This window comes from Meriones unguiculatus, chromosome 11 (genome assembly GCF_030254825.1).
Source record: "Meriones unguiculatus strain TT.TT164.6M chromosome 11, Bangor_MerUng_6.1, whole genome shotgun sequence".
Classification (NCBI taxonomy): Eukaryota; Metazoa; Chordata; class Mammalia; order Rodentia; family Muridae; genus Meriones; species Meriones unguiculatus.
Window position 1 is genome coordinate 67,490,822 of NC_083359.1, and position 17,963 is coordinate 67,508,784.

Genomic DNA, 17,963 nt, shown 5'->3' on the forward strand with positions numbered 1-17,963 from the left:
ATATATATATATATATATGTGTGTGTGTGTGTGTGTGTATATATGTATATGTATGTACATATATAAATAATTTCCAGTTTTAGTTTTATGGGATTGATATTTGTGCAGAAGTGTAAGTCTCTGTGTGTATATGTGTTTCTTTTCTTTTTTTCTTTGGCTATTTTTCTTGTTTGTTTTTTCCTATTCTGGTTTCTTTGTTTTTGTTTTTGTTTTATCTCATTTTTCTATTATTTTTAGATTCTATTTATTTTCTATTATTTTTATATATTGTTCATATATAATGAAAAAGACAGAAATGATAAGAGTTTGAAAAAAGAGGAAGTGGGGAGGATATAAGTGGTGTTGCAAAGGTGAACCATAATCAGGATACATTGTATGGGAAAAAAACTGTTTTCAATAAAAGAAAAATAAAATTGTAGTAAAAATATGTAATTCCCATTAAAATTTCAATGATATATCTCACAGAACTGACAGAAATCAATGCAAAAAATATGAAAACACACAAGACCATATGTAGCCAAAGAAAATTTCCATTTATGATTTATTTTAAAATTATTATTTTTTATTATCTGAGAATTCCATGCATTATATTTTTATCATAATCTTTCTGTTATCATTCTCCTCCCAGATCCTCTCCCACCTATCCACTCACCTAACTTCATGTTCTTTTTTTCTGATTACACAAAATGAGTATAAACATGAAGAGAATTTTTCTTTTTTGGGCCTCAATAATACCCTTTATCTTAAAGGGAGGTCAAGTTTTGATACTTTATTATCTAGTATCCCTCAGCAAATGTGATGTGGAATCAAAAGCCAACCGTGAGGGACAGACTCATCCTCTATAACCTCAAAAGATACTAACCCTTGTAACATTACCCCTTGAAAGCCAAGAGTCACTTAAGAGATGTGTTGACCGGGCACTTTAGCTATCATAAAGGACACCATGATGGTCCAGACCAGGAAGTTCATGACAAATCGTCTGCTTCAGAGGAAACAGATGGTCATTGATGCCCTTCATCCTGGGAAGGCAACAGCATCAGAAACAGAAATCTAGGAAAAGCTGGCCAGAAGGTATAAAACCACAACAGATGTCATGGTAGCAAGATTATTGGCTTTGGCATGATGTATGATTCTCTAGATTATGTAAAAAAGAATGATGAGCCTAAGCAAAGACTTGCAAGTCATGGCCTTTATGGGGGAAAAACAACAACAACAACAACAACAAAAAACACAACTCCTGAAAACAATGAAAGGAATACAAGAAGAGAATGAGGAAGGAAAAGGGAATGTCAAAGGCCAGTGTGGGTGGCCTGTGGTAATTTGACCTGCTGTGATGTGCACATTTCCAAGAAAACAAACTAAGAAGCTTAAAATGAGAGATAGGTATGTGTTGAAATTGGGGTAGAAGCTTAAAATGAGAGATAGGTATGTGTTGAAATTGGGGTAGAAGCACTTAGAGTCTCTACTCTAAATGATTTTCAGGCCTTAGAGGACAATCAGGGACCCAGATTGTTTGAGCTACATTGTTTCAGGACCATCTGAGTGTAGATTCAGTGTAAATCAGAGAAGATAAATTTAAGATAACAATTGAGTAAACAGCATCCAAATGGCAGAGATCCAGTTCTAACGCTGTTCATCAAGGGGATGGGTCTCTTTATTACTGTTGGCTGAGATCAAGTAAGAGGTTTCTATAAAGCTGAAAATAAAATCTCACACAAATTCACAAAGTAATAAAATAATGTTATTCAGAGGTAAAAGAAATCATAGATTAGAGAGGGAGATACTGGCACTCTTGGTATTGAACAAATAAGTAAGTGTAATCAAGGACTTCAGGTCTTTTTTGGAGCTTTCCATGACATGATCCAAGAGAAAGAGGAGTTTGATCATTTAATGAGTGTGGCTATCTGTTTTTAGTGATAAATTAAATTATATAATTATTTGTATTGTGCATGTCAACTCCCTTCCCACAGTTTACCTGATTTTAATAATGTCCACCTAATTTTGTACAGACATCTGATAGTAAAAAGAACATTCACATTGTACATTCACTTGAAAGACGCTGCATGCATTCAAAATAAGTTCAGGGAAGATTGGCCTTTCTAGTCACTAAACCTGAATACATTGTGAATACACTGGAAATACATATGTAAAATTGATTACTGTTCAGGTTTGAGAAACACATATACTATTGTTGACAGGACTTTGGTGTATAGTTTTATGATATTAGAGGTTCAAGCAGATTCTGAGGTTTCTAGGTAAATTGCTTGGGTAGAAGTATGTGTGCATAATATATGCACACAAAGGGTCGAGGCTGTCAAGTTCATTATTAGAAAGAGATATTTGGCTGTGCACAATCAAAACCAAAGAGGATCACAAGCTACTAAACTTTATTTCCAGTTTTTGCTGTCCTCATTTATACTGAAAGCTTGGTCACAGCCTGATTGCTGTCTTCAAGAGATCTCTATAAGATAACCAGACACCAGACCAGAAACTAAAGATTCCTAATACTTCTGTCCTTTATATGGGATAGAACAAAAGACATTTCTGTGTTCTCAATAAGGGCATGAATGGAAATGGTCATTTTTGAGTTGCCTGATCATGCACTGGCTAACAAGTTTCTATTTTCTGTTTTAATCATAAAAAGAATGCATAGGTATTAATATATAAACAAGGAAAATGGGACAGAAGACAGGAGAAAGACAGAGAAAGAGAGACTGAGAGAGAGAGAGAGAGAGAGAGAGAGAGAGAGAGAGAGAGAGAGAGAGAGAGAGAACAGTAAAAAGCATGGAGGGAGAAATTTTAATGAAGGTCAAAGGATAGAGCATTGTCCTTGGTTGAGGTATCAGTCTCTGCAGGCCACTCTTGGCTCAGTTTATTTTGGCTCTGTGGTCTCCTTTTGGAGCTCCTGTCGATTCCCTGAACTCTGCTCAAAGCTTGGCTATGAGTCTCAGCCTCTGCTATAATACCTCAATCAGTAGTCTTTCAGACTGTGTTAGGCTCTTATCCTCTTCGCTGTCTTCCCTAGCTTCCGATGTCTATCACAGTTTTCCTACTGAATGAGGATTGAGCATCTTCCCTGTGTCTTCCTTGCTGTTTAGCTTCTTTAGGAGTATAGGTTTTAGTATGTTTATCCTGTATTATATGGCTAATACCCTCTTATGAGTGAATATATATCATGTGTGTTTTTCTGCTTCTGGGATAACTCACTCAAAATGATCTTTTCTAGTTCCCACCATTTGCCTGCAAATCTCATGATTTCTTGTTTTCAGTTGCTGAGTAGTATTCCATTGTGTAAATGTAACACACTTTCTTTATCCATTCCTCCTTTGAGGGATATCTAGGTTGTTTCCAGCTTCTGGCTGTTACAAATACAGCTGCTATAAACATTGTTGAGCAAATGTCCTTGTTGTATATTTGGGCATATTTGTGTATAGTTTAGGAGTGGTGTAGCTGGACCTTGAGGTAGCATTATTCCTAAATTTCTGAAGAAGCACCAGATTGATGTCCAAAGTGGTTGTACAAGTTTACATTCCCACCAGCAATGGAGGACGTTTCCCCTTTCTCTATATCCACTTCAGCATGGAGACTTAAAATCCTAGCTCTGATGTAGTCCATAGACTCAGTATCCAAGGGGGTCCCTAATAAGAGGTTTATCCTTTACAGGCTTTCTCTGGCATGAACTCAGTGACAGGCTTTCTGATCACCTCACCCTGGGGGAGAGGGGATGCAGCCTTTGCAAGGCCACAGAGGAAGACAATGCAGTCAGTCTTCATGAGACCTGATAGGCAAGTGTCAAATAGAAGGGAAGGAGGACCTCCCCTATCAGTGAACTAGGGGATTGGCATATGGGGAGAGGAGGAAAGGAGGGTGAGATTGGGATGAGATGAGGGAGGGGGCCACAGCCATGATAAAAATGGAATAAATTGTAATAAATGTTAATAATAAAAAAGAATTTAAAAAGGGATAGAGCATGCTCATGAGGGAAAGAGGAAATGGAGAAAAGCTGGTTTCTTAGACTGAGTATTTTACAACTCATCTAAAAGGCAAACCTTAGGGACTGATAGGACTGACTGTTTAATGTGGAAGAATTTTTAACTTTATTATTATTATTGTTGTTGTTGCTGTTATTATTATAACTATTTATTCACTTTGTATCCCAGCTGTGGCCCTCTCCCTTATCTACTTGCAACCCCACCCTTCCTCTCACTTCTCCTTCTATAACCTCCTTCTAGTCCACTGATAAGGGAGGTCCTCCTCCCTACCATTGGACCCTAGCCTTTCAGGTCTCATCAGGACTGGTTGCAGAGTCCTCCTCTGTGGCTTGGCAAGGTTTTAAGGCTAGACTTTGAATCACTGTGCCTTGCAAGGTTGACATCATTTTGCTGGTTTTTGTTTTTCTAATTTATTTATTTTTATTTATTACAATTTATTTACTTTGTGTCCCTTCTGCAGGCACCCCCTTCCCATCCCAATCCAACCCTCTCTTTCTCTTCTCTTACCATGTGCCAACCCCAGTCAACTAATAGGGGAGGTCCTCCTCCCCTAATATCTGACCCTAGGCTTTCAGGTCTTATCAGGAATGGTTGTATTGTCTTTCTCTATGGCCTGGCAAGGTTTTAAAACTAGACTTTGCATCACTGTGTTTGTAAGGTTGACATGGCTTCACTGGTCTTTCTTAATCATTTTTAAAAAATTATTAATTTTTTAATTTATTACAATTTATTCACTTTATATCCCAGCTGTAGCCCCCATCCTCCCTACCTCTACTCCTCCCATGCCCCTCTCCCAGTCCAGTGATAGAAGTCCACTCCCCTTTCCATCTGACCCTAGCCTATCAGGTCTCATCAGGACTGGATGTGTTGTCTTCCTCTTTGGCCAGGTAAGGCTGCTCCCTCAACAAGGGGAGGTGATAAAAGACCTAGCCACTGAGTTCATGCCTGAGAAAGCCCCTGTTTCCCTTAATATGGAACCCATTTGGAGACTGAGCTACAAAAGGCTACATCTGTGCAGTGATTCTAGGTTATCTCCATGAATGTTCCTTGGTTGGAGTATCAGTCTCAGAAAAGACCTTTGTGCCCAGATTTTTAGTTTCTGTTGGTCTCCTTGTAGAGCTTCTGTTTCCTCTAGGTCTTTCATGTCCCCATTTTTTCATAAGATTCCCAGCTCTCTGAAAAAACTTTGGCTATGTGTCTCAGCATCTGCTTTAATACTCTGCTGGGTAGAGTTTTTCAGAGGCCCTCTGCGGTAAGCTCCTGTCCTGTTCCCTGTATTCTCCCTCTTCTGTTGTCTATCCCATTTTCCTTTCTGAGTGAAGATTGAACATCTTACCCAGGGTCAAACTTCTTCTTTAGGTGTTCAGATTTTAGTATGTTTATCCTATATTATATGGCTAATATCCACTTACGAGTGAGTATATACCATGTGTGTCTTTCTGCTTCTGTATTACCTAATGCAAGACGATCTTTTCCAGTTCCCGCCATTTAACTGCAAATTTCATGACATCCTTGATTTTAATTGCTGAGTAGTATTCCATTGTGTAAATGTACCACTGTATCCATTCCTCAGCTGAGGAACATCTAAGTTGTTTCCAGATACTGACTATTATGGAAAAAAAGCTGCTATGAGCATAGTTCAGCGAATCTCCTTGTTGTATGGTTCAACATCTTTCAGATATATGCCCAGGAGTAGTATAGCTGGATCTTGAGGTAGCACTAGTGCTAATTGTCTGAGAAATGGTTGTACAGGTTTACCTTCTCACTTGCAATGGAGGAGGATTTCCCTTCCTCCACATCCTCTCCAGCATGTGTTGTTATTTGAATTTTTGACCTTAGCCATTCCGATGGGCGTAAGGTGAAATCTCGGAGTCGTTTTGATTTGTATTTCCCTAATGACTATGGATGCTGAACATTTCTTTAAGTGTTTCTCTGCCACTCAATATTCCTCTATTGAGAATTCTCTGTTTAGCCCTGTACCACATTTTTTTATTTGGATTACTTGTTTTGTTGCTTTTTAATTTCTTGAGTTCTTTATATAGTTTGGATATTAGCCCTCTGTCAGACATAGGGTTGGTGAAAATCCTTCCCAGTGGTGCCTTTTTTTCTAATGACAATATCCTTTGCTTTATAGAAGCTTTTCAGTTTCATGAGGTCCCATTTATTGATTCTTGTTGACCTTAGAGCCTGTGCTGTTAGTGTAGGGTTTAGGAAGTTTTCTCCTGTGGCAATGAGTTCCAGGTTCTTCCCCACTTTTTCTTCTAACTGATTTAGTGTGTCTGGTTTTATGTTGAGGTCTTTGATGCACGTGGACTTTAGTTTGGGGCATGGTGATAAATATGGGTCTGTTTTCATTTTTCTACATGTAGACATCCAGTTGGACCAGCACCATTTGTTGAAGATACTGTCTTTTTTCCATTGTATGGTTTTGGCTTCTTTTTCAAAAATCAAGTATCTGTTAGTGTGTGGGCTTATTTCTGGATCTTCTATTTGATTCCATTGATCAACCATTCTGTTTATATGCCCATACCTTGCAGTTTTTACCACTATTGCTCTGTAGTACAGCTTGAGATCAGGGATAGAGCTACCATCAGACAATATGTTGTTGTATGTGATTGTTTTAGCAATTCTGGGTTTTTGTTTTTCCATATGAAGTTGAGAATTGTTTTTTCAAGTTCTGTAAAGAATTGGGTTGGTGTTTTGATGGGATTTGGAATGAATCTGTAGATTGCTTTTGATAGTATGGACATTTACACTACCTTAATACTACTAATCCATGAGCGTGGGAGATCTTTCCAGACTCTGATATCTTCTTCAGAGACTTAAATTTTTTTTCAAACAGTTCTTTCGCTTGCTGGGATAGAGTCACACCAAGGTACTTCATGTTATTTGTGGCTATTGTGAAGGGTGTAGTTTCCCTAATTTTTTTTTCAGCCCTTTTGTATTTTATATATAGGAGGGCTTACTAATTTTTTTTATTTAATTTTGTATCTGGCCACTTTGCTGAATGTGTTTATAAGCTGATGGAGTTGTCTGGTTGAATTTTTGGGATAACTCATGTGTGCTATCATATCATCTACAAATAGTGACACTTTGATACATCCTTTCTGATTTGTATCCCCTTGATTTCGTTTAGTTGTTTTATTGCTCTAGCTAGGACTTCAAGTACTATGTTCAAGAGATACAGAGAGAGTGGGCAGCCTTGCCTTGTCTCTGATTTCAGTGGGATTGATTTATACATCTCTCCATTTAGTTTAATGTCAGTTATAGGCTTGTTGTGTATTGTATTTACTATGTTTAGAAATGTGTCTTCTTCCCTGATCTCTCCAAGACTTTAAACATGTATGGGTGCTGGATTTTGTCAAATGCTTTTCTGGCATCTAAGGAGATGATCAGTTGGCTTTTCTTCTTCAGTTTATTTATATGGTGGATTACATTGATGGTACTCATATACTGAACCACCTCAGCATGCCTGGGATTTGTCATGGTTGATGATATCTTTCATGTGTTCTTGAATTCAGTTTACGAGTTTTTTGTTGTTGTTGTTTTGAGTATTTTTGCATCAATGTTTACAATAGAGGTCTGAAGTTCTCTTTTTTGTTGGGTCTTTGTAGGGTTTAGGTATCAAGGTGACTGTGGCCTCATAAAATGAGTTTGGTAATGTTTCTTCTGTTTCTATTTTGTGGAATATTTTGAAGAGAATTAGAGTTACCTCTTCTTTGGAGATCTGGTAGAATTCTGTGTTGAAACCATTTGGACCTGGGCTTTTTTGGAAGGGAGACTTTTGATGACTGGTTCTATTTCATTGGGGATATAGTACTGTTTAATCTATTTACCTGATCATGATTTAATTTTGGTAGATGGAATCTATCAAGAAAATTGTCCATTTCATATAGATTTTCAAATTTTGTGGTACATAGGTTTTTGTAGTTAGACCTAATGATTGTTTGGATTTCCTCAGTGTCTGTCGTTGTGTCCTTCTTTTGTGTCTGATTTGCTGATTTGGATATTTTCTCTCCTCCTTTTAGTTGGTTTGGCTAAGGGTTTGTCTATCTTGTTTGATTTTCTGAAAGAATCAGCTCTTGGTCTCATTGATTCTTTGAACTGTTTTCTTTGTTTCTAATTCATTGATTTCACCTCTGAGTTTGATTATTTCCAATCATCTACTCCTCTGGGGTGTGTCTACTGGTTTTTTGTTTTTTTGTTTTTTTTTTCCACTAGGGCTTTTATTTTTCTTGTATGAGATGTCGCAAACTTCCTTCTGAAGGCACTTAGTGCTCTCATCTTGCCTCTTAACCTGGGTTTATTTGCCTCTTAACATATTTGGGTAAGTAGTGCCTTCATTTTCATTGAATTTTAACAAGTTTCTCTTTTTTTTTTTTTTTTCATTTCTTCCCTGCCCCAGATGTCATTGATTAGAGAGTTGTTTATTTTCCATGTGTATGTAGGCTTTTTTGTTATTTCTGTTGTTGTTAAGGTCTAATTTGGGGCCTTGGTGGTCTGATAGGATACAAAGGATTATTCCAATATTGTTGTATCTGTTGAGGCTTGCTTTGGTGCTAGAATATGTGAACTTTTTTTGGGAAAGTTCCATGAGGTGCTGAGAAAAAGTTATACTCTTTTGAGTTTGGGTGAAACATTTCGTAGATATCTATTAGGTCCATTTGATTTAGGACCTTTGTAAGTGCCATTATTTCCCTATTTAGCTTCTGCCTAGATGATCTGTCCCTTGGTTGAGAGTGGATTGTTGAAGTCTCCCACTATTAAAATGTTAAGATCGATGTGTGATTTAAGCTTTAAGAATGTTTTATTTACAAATGCAGTGCTCTTGTTTTTGGGGCATTCATGATCAGGATTGTTATGTCCTCCTTGTGGATTTTTCCTGTGAAGAGAATGGAGTGCCCCTCCTCATCTTTTTTGATGAATTTTGGTTAAAATTCTATTTTATTAAATATTAGGATAGCTACTCCAACTTGTTTTCTGGATCCCATTGCTTGAAAAATCCTTTTTCTAGCCCTTTCCTCTGAGGTTCTGTCTGTCTTTGTTGCATAGCTGTATTTCTTAGATGCAGCAGAATGTTGAATCCTATTTCTGCAACCATTATGTTAGTCTGTGCCTAACTGTGCCTTTTTATTGGAGAGTTGTGTTCGTTGATGTTGGTCGATAATTGTGACCAATGAATGTTTTTTTCCTTTTATTGTGGAGTAGAGTTTGTAGTGTTACTATGTTTCTATACTTGTTTTGTTCTTTTGTTTTTTTAAATTTTTTTGTTGTTGTTGTTGTGATGCTGTCTACAACCTGTGTTTTCTTGGGTATAGTTGATTTTGTTAGATTAGAGTTTTCCTTCTACTATCTTCTGTAGGGCTAATTTGCTTTGTAGATAGTGTTTAATTTTAGTTTTATCATGGAATATTTTGTTTTCTCCATCTATGTTGATTATTAGTTTTTCTGGGTATAGCAGTCTGGGTTGCATCTGTGGTCTCTAAGAATCTGTATGACATCTGCCCAGGCCCTTCTGTCTTTCACATTTTCTATTGTGAAGTCTGATGTGATTCTGATAGGTCTACCTTTATACGATACATGGCCTTTGTCCCGTGGCTGCTTTTAATATTTTTTCTTTGTTGTGTAGATTTAGTGTTTTAACTATTATATGGTGTAAGGAGTTTCTTTCTGTCATAGTCTATTTGGTGTTCTGTAGGTCTTTTGTATGTTTATGGGCATTTCTTTCTCCAAGTTGGGAAAATTTTCTTCTATGATTTTATTGAAAATATTTTATAGACCTTGAAGACTAGAATCTTGTTTTCTATCTGTTCTTATTACTCTTAGATTTTGTCTTTTCATGGTTTCTTGAATGTTTTGTTTCTGGAACTCTCCAATTTTACTTTTTCTTTTTCAGATGTATCAGTTCCTGCAAGTGTATCTTCAGCGCCTGAGATTCTCTCTTCCCTTTCTTGTATTTTATTGAGGATGCTTGCCTTTGTGTTTCCTGATCTTTTCTCTAAGTTCTCCAGCTCCAGGGTTCTTCCCGTTTGTGTCTTCTATATTGATTCTAATTCTGTTTTCATGTCTTGCAACATTTCCTTCATCTGTTTGAATGTAGATTCCTGTCTGTCCATGATGGCCTCTATATTTTTTTTTCATCTCTATATGGCTCTACTTGTGCTTCTACAATGTGCCTCTGTTTGTTTGGCTTTTTTTCCTTTATATTTCTTTGAGAGCTGTGGTCATTTTTCCTTTTTGTGCCTTTAATAACTGGATATGCATAGATTTGAGATCATTTTCCTGTGTTTCTTATGAATTAAAATTTCCATTCGCACATGCCTATTGTTCTGTCCTCCAGGTATTCAGATCTGTCTGCTTTGCACCATCTTGGCTCCAGGAAATGTTTGCCTGGACTCCACTGGGAGACCTACAGAACAGGGGCTTCAATGTTGAGAATGCTTTCCTAAGGATCCCTATGTTGCCCACAGTGGGGATGTAGGTGGGAGTGATCTGATGTCTGTCTGCTAGAGTAGAGGGACTCTGGATCTGGGGCTCTGCAAGCACTCACTTCAAGGTGCACTCAGTTGTTTGCAGGCCTAATTGGAAAGCACCATGGTTCTTTACCCTGTTCCTTACTCTCAGATTTTTGCCCACAGGTGCAAATGAAAGTATAGGATATCCATAAGCTCAGTGGTGTCGGCTGTTTGGCTGCAGAGCAGGGAGACCCTCTGCTGTCTCAGTCATCTATCGAGGAGGCTCCTGCTTGCAGCAGGAGCTGCTGCCTCTGCCGAGCAGGGAGGCTTGTGTTTGGGGCAGTGGCCACTGCCATCTGCAGAAGACAAGCTGGTTGACCCATGCTTGGGGCAAAGGTACTTGGAGGGAAGTCGAATGTTTACCACTCTCAGACCCCTGAGAAGTTCACAGGTGACTGCATCCAAACTGTCCCAGTTCACCGGGTTGTCCCCTCTCACCCAGGAAGCCTCAATGTAGATATTCTGCTTTCAGCAGCCCCTCCACTCACCAATTTTGGAGTTTCAGATCCTCTGCCCCTTGGATAAGGTGCTCACTGGTTGCTGCCATCTTGGATTCCCCCGTCCTTCGTTTTTTTCCACACTTTATTTCTCAGGAAGAAATGCTCCAGAGAACTTCTTCTAGAACTCTGGCTGAGTCTTTCAGCTTTCCCTGACTTGTGTCAATTTAGCAGACTTGTTTTTGCAGAATCACACCACTGCTGTTGATTCCTGTTGCTGTTTGGTGTTTGCTCTTTGTCTGTTCTGCTAGTATCTGGACCGCGAAGAAGAGACAACAAAGAGTGGAATCACCTCAAGGAACTATGTCAACAAAAGTCTACAACTCCCTTTTCCTAATAATCTTCTTTTTCCTCAACCTCTGAACAGTGTGTTAGAAGGGAGGCAAAAGTGTTTAAGAACCCTAAAAAGAACATTTTCAAAAAAAATTCTAAGCCTACACATTCTTATGAAGCTGACATTATAGGTAAGCAAGGGATGGTTAGTAATGTTCTTAGTTGGTCTTGGCAAGTTCTGTGTGGTCTTTTTTTGTTTGTTTTGTTTTGTTTTGTTTTGAAGTTTTTTGTTTTCTGACAATGAATGGTGACATGATATTATCACATCACAGCTCTGTGATCTCATCAGCCTCTAGTTAGAATACAGCTGGCTTTCTCTTTTCTCTATGACTTCCAAGCATGATTCAATATTGGATTCTATCACAGAGAATATAAAGTATTATCGATGGCTGTTTATATGCTATGATATGTCACAGTCCATCTGATACAAATAAATGAAGAATGTAAGATATATAAAACTAAGAGAAGAAACAGACATGTTCCTACAGAAACTATAGTTTCTTTTTCTTTTTCTTTTTTTTTAATTAATTACACTTTATTCATTTTGTATCCCCCCACAAGCCCCTCCCTCCTCCCTTCCCGATCCCACCCTCCATTCCCTTTCTACATGCATGCTCCACCCGAAGTCCACTGATAGGGGAGGGTCTCCTCTCCTTTGTGATCTTAGTCTATCAGTTCACATCAAAAGTAGCTGCATTGTCCTCTACTGTGGCCTGGTAAGGCTGCTCCCCCACAGGGGGAGGTGATCAAAGAGCAGGCCAATCAGATTATGTCAGAGGCAGTCCCTCTTCGCATTATTATGTAACCCACATGGACACTGAACTGCCATGGGCTACTTCTGTGCAGGGGTTCTGGGTTATCTCCATAAATAGTCCTTGGTTGGAGTATGAGTCTCTGGGAAGTTCCCTGTGTTCAAATTTTCTTGTTCTGTTGCTCTCCTTGTGGAGACGCTGTCCTCTCCAGCTCTTACTATTTTCCACTTCTTACATAAAATTCCATTCACTCTGCTCAACAGTTGACCATCAGTCTCAACATCTGCTTTGATAGTCTGTAGGGCAGAGGCTTTCAGAGGCCCTCTATGGTAGGTTCCTAGTTTGTTTCCTGTTTTCTTCTTCTGGCTTTCAGAAGTCCTCTGTAGAAGGTTCCTAGGTTGTTTCCTGTTTTCTTTTTCTTCTGAAGTCCATCCTCTTCGCCTTTCAGGATGGGGATTGACCATTTTAGTTAGAGTCCTCTCTCTTGCTTAGTTTCTTTAGATGCACAGATTTTAGTGGGTTTGTCCTATGTTGTATGTCTATATGAGTGAGTATATACCCTGTGTGTGTTTTTGCTTCTGGGACAACTCACTCAGGATGATCCTTTCCAGGTCCCACCATTTACCTGCAAATTTCATGATTTCCTTATTTTTCATTGCTGAGTAATACTCCATTGTATAGATGTACCACAGTTTCTGCATCCATTCTTCAGTTAAGGGGCATCTGGGCTGTTTCCAGCTTCTGGCTATTACAAATAAAGCTGCTACAAACATGGTTGAGCAAATGTCCTTTTTTGTGTACTTGAGCCTCTTTTGGATATATGCCCAGGAGTGGTATGGGTGGATCTTGGGGAAGCGCTATTCCTAGTTGTCTGAGAAAGCGCCAGATTGATTTCCAGAGTGGTTGTACACGTTTACATTCCCACCAGCAGTGGAGAAGGGTTCCCCTTTCTCCACAACCTCTCCAGCATGTGTTGTCACTTGAGTTTTTGATCTTGGCTATTCTCATGGGTGTAAGGTGAAATCTTAGGGTTGTTTTGATTTGCATTTCCCTAATGGCTAATGAGGTTGAGCATTTCTTTAAGTGTTTCTCCACCATTCTATATTCCTCTACAGAGAATTCTCTGTTTAGCTCTGTTCCCCATTTTTTAAGTGGATTACTTGGTTTGCTGCTTTTCAGCTTCTTTAGTTCTTTATATATACTGGATATGAGTCCTCTATCAGATGAAGGGTTGGTGAAGGTTCTTTTCCAATCTGTAGGCAGTCGCTTTGTTTTGATGACAGTGTCTTTTGCTTTGCAGAAGCTTTTCAGTTTCATGAGGTCCCATTTATTGATTGTTGCTCTTAGAGCCTGTGCTGTTGGTGTTCTGTTCAGGAAGTTTTCTCCTGTACCAATGAGTTCTAGGGTATTCCCCACTTTTTTTTCTAGCTGATTTAATGTGTCTGGTTTTATGTTGAGGTCTTTGATCCACTTGGACTTCAGTTTTGTGCAGGGTGATAAGTATGGATCTATTTTCATTTTTCTACATGTAGACATCCAGTTGGACCAGCACCATTTGTTGAAGATGCTATCTTTTTTTGCCATTGAATGGTTTTGGCATCTTTGTCAAAGATCAGGTGTCCATAAGTGTGTGGGTTTATTTCTGGGTCCTCTGTTCGTTTCCATTGATCCACCATTCTGTTTCTATGCCAGTACCATGCAGCTTTTTATGTTGCTCTATAGTACAACTTAAGATCAGGGATGGAGATACCTCCAGAAGATCTTTTATTGTAGAGGATTTTTTTTTAGCAATTCTGGGTTTCTTGTTATTCCATATGAAGTTGAGAATTTTTCTTTCCAGGTCTGTAAAGAATTGTGTTGGTGATTTGATGGGAATTGCATTGAATCTGTAGATTGCTTTTGGTAAGATGGCCATTTTTACTATGTTAATCCTGCCAAGCCATGAGCATTATCCTAATTATTGTTTGGATTTCCTCAGTGTCTGTAGTTATGTCCCCCTTTTCATTTCTGATTTTGTTTATTAGGATGGTGTCTCTCTGCCTTTTAGTTAGCTTGGCTAAGGGTTTGTCTATCTTGTTGATTTTCTCAAAGAACGAGCTCTTCGTTTCATTGATTCTTTGAATTGTTTTATTTGTTTCTAATTGATTGATTTCAGCCCTGAGTTTGATTATATGCAGCTGTCTACTCCTCTTTGGTGTGTCTGCTTCATCTTTTTCTAGGGTTTTTAACTGAGCCATTAAGTTACTTGAATTTGCTGTCTCAAATTTCTTCTTGAAGGCACTTAGTGCTATGAACTTTCCTCTTAGCACTGCCTTCATTGTGTCCCACAAGTTTGGGTATGTTGTGTCTTCATTTTCATTGAGTTCTAGGAAGATTTTAATTTCTTTCTTTATTTCTTCCCTGACACAGCTGTCTTTTAGTAGCAAGTTGTTCAGTTTCCATGTATGTGTAGGCTTTTTGCTATTTCTGTTGTTATTGTGGTTCAGCTTTATTCCATGGTGATCAGACAGGATACAAGGGATTATTTCAATCTTCTTGTATCTGTTGAGGCTTGCTGTGTGGTCTATTTTGGAGAAGGTTTCATAAGGTGCTGAGAAGAAGGTAAATTCTTTTGTTTGGGTGTAAGGTTATGTAAATGTCTGTTAGGTCCATTTGATTCATGACTTCTGTTAGAGATATTGTTTCTTTGTTTAATTTCTGTTTAGTTGATCTGTCCTTTGTTGAGAGTGGGGTGTTGAAGTCTCCCACTATGAGTGTGTGGGGAGCTATGTGTGGTTTAAGTTTTATCATTGTTTCTTTCACAAATGTGGGTGCCCTTTTATTTGGGGCATAGATGTTCAGGATTGTGATGTCTTCTTGGTGGAATTTTCCCTTGATGAGTATGAAGTGTCCTTCCCCATCTCTTTTGATTTATTTTGGTTGAAAGTCTATTTTATTAGGTATTAGAATGGCTACTCCTGCTTGTTTCTTGGGTCCATTTGCTTGGAAAGCTGTCTTCTATCCCTTTACCCTCAGGTAATGTCTATCTTTGTGACTTAGGTGTGTTTCTTGTATACAACAGATTGCTGGTTTTTTTTTACACATCCATTCTGTTAATCTGTGTCTTTTTATTGGAGAATTAAGTCCATTGATATTGAGAGAGATTAATGACCAGTGGCTGTTAAATCCTTTGACTTTGATGTTGGCTGTGGTTATATGGTTGTGTGCTTGGTTGCTTTTTGTTTTACTGTAGTGGGGTTATTTATTTCCTGTGTTTTTTTGGATGTAGCTAGTTTTCTTGGGTTGTATTTTCCCTTCTAGTGTCTTCTGTAATGCTGGATTTGTTTATAGGTATTGCTGAAATTTGTTTTTGTCATTGAATATCTTGCTTTCTCTGTCTATGAGGACTGAGAGTTTTGCTGGGTATAGTAGCCTGGGCTGACATCTGTGTTCTCTTAGGGTCTGCATGATATCAGTCGAGGCCCTTCTGGCTTTCATATTCTCTGTTGAAACCTCAGGTGTGATTCTAATGGGTTTGCCATTATATGTTACTTGGCCTTTTTCTCTTGCAGCTTTTAGTATTTTTTCTTTGTTCTGTATACTTACAGTTTTGATTATTATGTGGCGGGAGGATTTTCTTTTCTGGTCTAATTTATTGGGTGTTCTATAGGCCTCTTGTATTCTTATTGGCCTCTCCTTTAAGTTGGGGAAATTTTCTTCAATGATTTTGTTGAAGATATTTTCTGGGCCTTGGTGCAGGGAATCTTCTTTTTCCTCTATTCCTATTATTCTTAGGTTTAGTCTTTTTATGTTGTCTTGAATTTCTTGGATGGTCTGTGTCAGGAATTTTTTAGACTTAAAATTTTCTTTGACAGATACATCTATTTCTTCCATTGTATCTTCCACACCTGAGATTCTTTCTTCCATTTCTTGTAGCCTATTGGTTATGCTAACCTCTGTAGTTCCTGTTTTCTTCTCTAAGTTCTTTCTCTCCACAATTTCTTCCATTTGTGTTTTCTTTTCTTTTTTTTTTAATTTTTCCAATTCTATCTTCAGGTCTTGAGCTATTTTGTTGGTTTCCTTCATCTGTCTGACTGTATTTTCATGTTTTTCCGTCAATTCCTTCAGCTGTTTGTTTGAACAATCCACTGTTTCTTTTATTTCATTCAGTGATTTAAGCATTTCCTCTCTAAAGGCCACAGCTGTTTGGCCGCAACTTCCTCTATTTCTTTCTGTATTTTATTTGTCTCCTCTGTTATCTTCCTCATGAGCATAGACGTTAGGTCATCTCCTTGAATTTCAATTATGCTGGGGTGTCTAGGGCTATTTGCCCCTGGATAACTGGGTTCTGGAGATGCCATATTGCTCTGGCTTTTGTTGGTTGAACTTTTATGCTGTCCTCTACCCATTGGGCTATCTTAGTTGTTTGAACTTAGTTTCTGGTTGTTCTTGGAGTCTTGTAGTGGAGAAAATCCCTTTGGCAGGAAGATGTTTTTTCCTGAAGGAAGCTTTCTCAGCTTTTTGGGTATAGTCACTGGATGGCCGGCGCTTTTCAGGAGTTGCTACAGCTTACTCAGTCATAGAGACCTGGGCGGTAACTGTGGTCCTGATTAGTCAAGAGGGCTCTCTTCTCACCGGGAGAAGTCCTGGAGACAGCTGCCCTCCTTCTGGGTTTCTTGCTGTAAATTTAGTGATCAGCTGCTCTAACCTGTGTGTCCCATCATTTGGTCGGTTTTGTTAGGGATAACTGGTTGCCCCTTGGAGCAGTATCTGGGGGTTGATCTCAGGGTTCCTGGTCTTTTGTAGGTCTGAGATTGGGGCTCTGTGCCCCAGAACCCAAGAGGTAATCTGTGGTGGATGAGTACTGCTCTGCTGGTAACAGCAGGTTATCTGGGGTACAGCAGTTCCCTGGGTTGGGCCAGTCTGTGGGACCTTTTCCGGGGATATACTGGGTTGCCTAAGTCTGTCCCCTTTGCTTCGTTCCTTGTTCCTTGTGAGGGTTTCTCCAGACAGTGACTCTAAGACTCTGGTGTCTTGGGGCACACAGTTCTGTCTGTAAGGAGTAGTTGGTACAAAGCAGGCCTCTGGGCTGGCGAAGGGTGCCTCTGCCTGCTATTCTGCGGGGGCTGGGTTCCCAATATCTCTGTGCTCCCTGTTTGGGCCCGATCTGTGATGGCTGGCTGTACTCGCCTGTTTGCGATCTGCAGTCTGTTAGGCTTTCCCCTGGCACAGCCTAGGTGACCCCAGCAGCACAGTTTCTTCCTTCCCTGTGGGGCCCTCTCTGGGCATGGGTTCCCAGTCCCTGTTGCACTGGGGCGCACAGCTTGTCTGTTGCGACTGGGACTCCCAGTCTCAGGCTCCCTTGTGCCCACCAATCACCCTGGGAAAGTGATCGGGACAAGCAGCCTTGCGGCTCTAGCCCGGATACCCAAAGCCCGCGTTACCTGGGATTTCTTCCGGGTTCTGGCTGGACAGCCGAGAGTGGACCCGACCGATTCCCACGCCGTGGGAGTCTCCCCTCATCTGGGAAACATGATCGCTGCAGTTTTAGGGCCCAGAGTTTAGTCTGCTGGTCGCTGCATGGAGAGTGCTGTCCTGCTTCTCAGAAGCAGTGCTCTCCCGGCGCCGTCATCTTGGCTTCTCCCCAAAACTATAGTTTCTTATAGCGTAGTTTTAATTCATGAATATGGAAGGTATGACAAAAATAGAAAATTAGTAAGAAGTAGCATCATATAAATAACAAGTGCAGGTGAGATCAATAATTACTAAAATAAGTGAGCAGAACATGATCAGATAAGGGCTGTCTGCATAATCTCAATGTATCCCTCTGAAGACACTAATTTATATAAAGGGGAAAATAGTAATTATAGTGAAGAAGCCTGAGAGACAACAACT

The 17,963-nt window shown here is 39.3% G+C and overlaps 1 pseudogene; it reads left to right on the forward strand.

Annotated features, from left to right (window-relative positions):
- The first annotated feature begins 937 nt into the window (after positions 1–937).
- On the forward strand, positions 938–1,319 carry LOC110565286 (small ribosomal subunit protein eS24-like; annotated as a pseudogene).
- The last annotated feature ends 16,644 nt before the right edge of the window (positions 1,320–17,963 follow it).